Consider the following 6790-nt stretch of genomic DNA (forward strand, 5'->3'; position numbering starts at 1 on the left):
TCAGACTGTCCTTTCAGAACTGCCTACTTTTGGTGAGTCATGGATGAGCTTTTATACCTAGGGAGCAACCATTCATTGGTTGAAACCAGTTCAGAAGGGAATACACACTTGGATGAGTCATCTCTTTTTATCTGCTCCAATATATCCAAAGAGGACCGACTAAAGACTGTGGGCAGGAGGTAGAAATGCTTCATCTAGGGGAAGGACCTAGGCTGCACTGCAAGCAGCCGCTGCTATCTACCTGGTCTGCTTCTTGGATCTATTTTCCTTTTGTGAGTTTCAGCACCAGCACAGAGTAATAGAGATTTGGGTATGTACTGCTAACTGGGAAATGGTGTCTCATAACTTTTGTGCGTTGTCTCTAGTATTTCTGTAAGCTGGCAGATTATAGGAAGCTTGTTACTTGACAGTAGATCCTATCGTCCTATACCCACCTTGTTATTCCTTTGCTATAGAGTTCGTCTTTGGGTTCATGATCAATTATATAGGATACGATGTCAGTGAATCAATCCTTTATGCACGGATATTGAGCAGCTGAATGAATTCTTTTAAGCTAGTGCTACTTGAGATCCTACAAACAAGAAGGCAGAGATGTATTAAGAAGTGTGGTAGTATTCTAATTTACTGAAATGTGATTTTGATTGTATGTTAATAAATAAAGTTGCCCAGGGGTCAGAGCTATTAGAGCCATAGAAAGAGCATGGCGGTGGTGGCACACGCCTTTAATCCCATAGATCTCTGTGTGTTCAGGGATACAGCCAGCATTGGAGACATGCGCCTTTAAGACCTAGAGGGCTGTACATACAGACAGTGACGAGGCAATAACGTGTTTGGGTTTACAACCAATAAGAAGGCAGAATGACTTGGAAACGACTGACACACAAGGAAATAGCTCTCTTTCGGGAAGCTTGGACACAGCAGGAGGAAGGGTGAGATTTTAGCTCTGAGCTCTGACCTCTTGGCTTTCTCTTTTATATTGTTTCTGTGTTTCTTATTTAATAAGACGGTTGGTTACATCAACAAAGAAGTACTCATGTGCTCGCTTCGGCAGCACATATACTAAAATTGGAACAATACAGAGAAGATTAGCATGGCCCCTGCGCAAGGATGACACGCAAATTCGTGAAGCATTCCATATTTTTGTGGCTATTATGTAGAACTGAATAGTATTATAAAATAAATAAAAAAAATTTAAAAAAAAAGAAAAAAAAAACAAGAAGTACTCATATGTGTCAAATCACTTCTCTAGGCAAAAATGAGCCTGAGTCAATCTTCTACCAAGTGCTTTACTGTTTCCCTTGAGGAATAATGCCATGTTGAAGACTATACTTCAGTCTCTGAAAAAAAATTTTTTTGAGACAGGGTTTCTCTGTGAAGCTTTATGCTTTTCCTGGAACTCACTTGGTAGCCCAGGCTGGCCTCAAACTCACAGAGATCCACCTGGCTCTGCCTCCCGAGTGCTGGGATTAAAGGCGTGTGCCACCACTGCCTGGCTCAGTCTCTGAAAATCACTTGGAGAATATTAGGCAATTGTAGTAGCTAGGTACGTCTTAATAAGGGAAACTTTGTGCTATTGATTCCATGCATACTATAATATCAAGTCCTGCTAATAAATAGATACATATTTACCAATTACTGAAATATTGGGAGAACATAAAACTATTGCTAATGTGAACTCTCCATTGATTCTGCAATTAATATTCAATTTAAATAATTATGGTTATCTGGCTTATAACATGTGGTCTCTGTTTGGGAAATTCTATCATCCTCATTGCTAATAGTAAGTCGAGACCTGTTACATAACACAGAATAAGTTTTAGATAGACTAGACCCAACTTATTTCTGAATAGTACTGATACTCTTTGCACTTTATAACTTTGATAAGCACAGTATCTTCTGCAATGTTCCACAAACCATAGTCCTTTCCTAATTTGGGCATTGTTGCTGATTTCTTTAATATGGAAATATCAGCATGCTAATTTCTCTAAGCTTTTCCTTTTCCTTTCTCTGGTGTGTGGATATGTGTAGATACTGAACTCCCATTGCCGCAAATGGGTCAAGGGTCAAAAAGAACTAAAATTACATCTACCTCCCATGAACTTTCTTTAGCTTTTAATTTAATAGATTTCTTGGCCTATGTTGGACTTATGCTTTTCCTATTCTCCCATGGTTTGCCTAACTTTAACTTCTTTAGAAGTCATGATGAAGTTTCTTAATATAGACTACCTGTTCTACTGCTCCAATCCTAAAGCACATGACAAGCTTTCTTTTTCTATGGCAGGTTTTACAATGTAAACTAGGATTGCAATGAATTTGTAACCCTTCTGCCTCTGCCAGCAGCTCTGCAACAACATTCTCAGCACATATGTCCAAACTTTGAGGAACACTTTCGTTGACTATGTCCTAGGTGAATATTTACCTACTAGTTTTCATCTCTATGATAAGGGAACACATAATTCATATACCTCAGAGAGGTGATGGAAATAATTAATCTCTGACAATCAACTAACACATGGCAACACTGTCAGCAGAACATCTGGATGTAATGGATGAAAGCAGCATTCATGAATTTAGATTCTATCATCTGTTGCTGCTATAAGGACTGAATATTATTTGCTCTTCAAAAGTCTTCCAGATTTCATTCTATGATTTATTTCAGGTGGCATAACCAATAGAAAACAAGATATTGAAAAGCATTTCAAATGTAATATTCCTTAATTGGCAATAATAAGAATTTGTATCCCATTTTGTAAAGAAGCCCACTTATGCTCCATAATCACTTATTTTTTTCTATTTATTCCTCGAAGGGTAGGAACTTAAATGATTAACTCACCTTTGCTTCTTCAAAATCTTGCACTCACAAATTTTGACCTGATACTAAATTAAAGGCTATGTCTTCACAATCCTGTTTTACTTAAAAAACACAGTGTCATGGGCTTTTTAGCCCTGGAAGCTGAACTTCCGCTTTGTTTTTGGATGTAGTCCAGAGTTCACCTATTAGAGCTTCAGTTCTCCACTTTAACAATATGGTCTATTTGCAGAGCACATATATAAAACCTGTCTAGAATGTGAAAGGACATTAGACTAGATTTTCACTAGTTTTCTTTTGTGTGATGGTATTACTTTCTAATTGCTAACATAAACATCATGGATTGTGGTAAGGTCTTTCCAATGACTTAAATTTCTTTTATGTGAATATTTGTCATATACATATTCATTATATTTGGTTAGCACTATTGAGCAACTTGGGAACTCTCAGCAATCTGTAATGTGGGAATGACTCTGTTTGTTGCATAGTTAGAAGTCTGTGTAATATTTCAAAGTCTGAGAAATGAGTGGTATGTCCCAAATAAGTCTATACTAGCAATCAGTGACTAATTTTTAGGTAAATGGCTGACTATTTATTAGCATGGCATATGCTGAAAAGAAAAATAGCCAGTACTATCTCAGAAGATTAAATAACAAATTCTGTATTTAGGGATTTAGTGAAAAGATTCTGAAAGGTTTCTATATAATCAGCAAATACTTAACTTCAGAAGCAAAATATTCAATTCTTCATAAAGTTCTATAAGTAAAGTAAAACAATCATTATTATTTTACATTTGGAAAGGATAAAGTGAAGTTCACAGTGTTGAACCCACATATTTGTTGAACTTTGTTTTGTGAAGAAGAAATATCTATTTGATAGAAGAAGGGAAAAATTCAAATAACTTCTACCCAGTCTATCTGGAGATAAATAATTAAACCTAATCACTACTTTCTCCCTGAGTTTTACTTTGAACTCTCTTTTACATTAGCTGATTCTATCAATAAGAAATCAGACAAACATCTAGATTAAAATGGAGGGTAATTTGTGATGAACTTATGTATAGTTAGTTTTATGGAGACAGCATTTATTTTGTAAGCAAACTTAACTTGAAAATATTTTTTTTTGGTTTTCCGAGACAGTGTTTCTTTGTGTAGCTTTGCGCCTTTCCTGGAACTCACTTGGTAGTCCAGGCTGGCCTCAAACTCACAGAGATCCGCCTGGCTCTGCCTCCTGAGTGCTAGGATTAGAGGCGTGCGCCACCACCACCCGGCGAAAATACAAAATTTACAAATGGCATTACGTATAGCTATTTGGGATGGACATGAGAAGAGACAATTTATAATATAGTCAATACACCATAGTTGTGTGTGTTTGGTGACAGAGTCAACCAAACATATTTAAATTAAAAAAAATATCTTTTCACCTCTATTAAATGTAAACAGATGTTTCTTTTACCATCATTTCCTAAACAGTGTAGAGACAAATATTGCATAGCATTTCTGTTCTATTAGTTATTATAAATAATTTAAAGGTTATGAAAAGTAAACAAAAGGACATCTATGCATCATAAGAGCATACCATACCATTTACACACTTGACAACCTAAGTTCTTAGAGCATTTTGATGGATGGCTATGTGAGATGGCAGGGTAGTTATTCTGGACAGAGGAGGAACTGATGATCTGAAAGCATCATTTGCAATGGTGAGCACAATGTGATTGAGCCAAAAAGCAGAACTTTTCTCATAAAAACAGAATGCAGTCAACTCATTCATTTTTGTGGAATGGAAGGCAGTGTGTGCCATGACAGAGAATTACCTGATTTAGCAATAGGATGATATTTCTTCAAATTTCTTCCACTTCTTCAGTGAAATATGATGAAATTATTGGCAGATATAAAGAGAAGGGAAGAAAATTTTGAAGTTTTACTTGTGACAAAGAGACATAAAATAAACGCCTTGAAATTGGGGAGTGAATGGAATACTGAAGCATAGTATATTGCCAAGCAAGTGAAGGCTCTTTGGGGAACATTAAGGATGTTTGTTTTTGTGTATCAAGTCACATCCTACTGTCCAAGTGTAGTTGTGTATCAGCTGACAATTTAATTTATTCAAAATCTGATTTTGTCTAGTAGTCAAAAGAGAAAAATAAAGGAAGAAATTTAAAGTAGTATTGGAGAAGAGAATTTTAATAATGAACCAGTGAGGCCGATTAAGGATATTTGTAAAGCAATGAAGAGCAAGTGAGCCACAAAGAGTCAATTTAGATAAAGATCTTGCAGTTCCTTGATATCTGAGATGAAAGAACTGCAAATGCAGATGGTGATGACCTGGCAAGATCTTGGAACAGAAATCAAGAATATGTTCTGGCAGCAAGTTTTAGGTTATGTGCAAGCAAAAGGACAAATCATTGATGGTAAGAAATCAATGAACCATAAACTCAAGGGATAGTGTTGAATGAATGCACAAGAATTCCTGGAAAGAAGTTGTGTTTGCAAAAGCTGATTGACTCACTGGAACTTCAGTGATATGGAGAGGTTAGAATGTTCCAGGTCCAAAGCCTAATTACAGTTTATCCTGGGCAGTGTTTAGCTTCTCAAATAGCTGTTGCTTGCTCACCTCTGTGTTAGTCTAACAAGCTGATAAACAGATACAAACCTTTGGAATGTATTATCTTAACAAAACATTATTCTCTATCAACCAAGGGGCTGAGAATACAATAACAGAAGTTCTGGAGCCTACAGCCAAAAATCTCTGCCTAGTTCTAACCTACCTTGCTGGTATTTTCACCTATGTATTTTTTTAAGTCTTGATTTATGACTTTCTTTGTTTTGTTCCTATAAAAAACTTCAGGAAACTGCTTCTATGTGGGAACATGGAATTTGGGATAACCTAAATTTGTATTTCTGGGCCATGGTCACTCAGAATAAACTATCCTTTATTCGCTTTGCATGAAAGCAGAGTCTTTGCGTCAGCAAATGAATCAGATATATAGATACAGAAAATATCAAAGATAGAGAAAAGAGAATGATATAATGAACTAGGTGATAGAGGTATTCATGAACAGAAAATAAATGTGGACTGTGTGAAGTTTGTAGAAAATGAAAGAGAAATATAATATATTACATCACTCAAGATTTTATCCAATAAATGTTTACTTTGTGTATTTCAAAATCCAAATATGGTGCTGTGTTCAAGAGGAAACATGAGAGACCTTTGAGTTCTATTTTACAGTAGGTGCAGAAACTTTCCTAACATTAAGTCTGGGCTCAACATTTTCGTGGTTGTTTTCCTGATTCTATTATATTATGATAATCATCTCTTTGCAGTTCTTTTTTTTCTTTGACTGTAAATATCTTGAATGTGTGGCCCAATTGTGTTGCCTAAATCATAGAAGATATGCAATAAATACAAACTAATTGACTAGAAAAGGGAAATATCAGCTACTGGAGATGGGAGTACATGCTTCAGGTGCCTGAAATTCTGCATTTGATTTTCACACCCAGAAAGAAGGAAGAAAGGGAAGGGAGAAAGAAGGAAGAAAGAAAGATAAATATCTAATTTGAAAACAATTAGCAATCTCTTATTGTGTTTTACCACCAAAACTTAACAATTACATCATAAAAAAGTCATCCTGAAATAAGATCAGAAAAAAAATTGAATAAGATTTCTATATGTACTATGATGTATTGAATCTATCACATGTGGAAATATTACCCTAAATTGTATGGAAATATTTCATATATTTCATCAATATAATCCTTTCCTTAAATAATTTTCAATAGATATTAAACACCCAAGAGTCATTAAATGCCACAGAAAACATTCTGTACAAGAGAAGATAATTTTCTTTTGACCATTGCAGGAAGTCTACAAAGTAGGCCCTGTGTTCTGAGTATCCTCTGTGCCTATACTTCAATCCTGTTGTACCCTAACTCCATATCTTTATTTCCTATTTCCATTTAGCTACTGAGACAAATGCAA

The 6790-nt window shown here is 35.5% G+C and overlaps 1 non-coding gene across 1 annotated transcript; it reads left to right on the forward strand.

Annotated features, from left to right (window-relative positions):
* Positions 1-1035: 1035 nt before the first annotated feature.
* On the forward strand, positions 1036-1142 carry LOC121827667 (U6 spliceosomal RNA). The gene has a single exon (XR_006069987.1). It is a non-coding gene; the product is annotated as a U6 spliceosomal RNA (small nuclear RNA).
* The last annotated feature ends 5648 nt before the right edge of the window (positions 1143-6790 follow it).

Source organism: Peromyscus maniculatus, chromosome 2, assembly GCF_049852395.1.
Source record: "Peromyscus maniculatus bairdii isolate BWxNUB_F1_BW_parent chromosome 2, HU_Pman_BW_mat_3.1, whole genome shotgun sequence".
Taxonomy (NCBI): domain Eukaryota; kingdom Metazoa; phylum Chordata; class Mammalia; order Rodentia; family Cricetidae; genus Peromyscus; species Peromyscus maniculatus.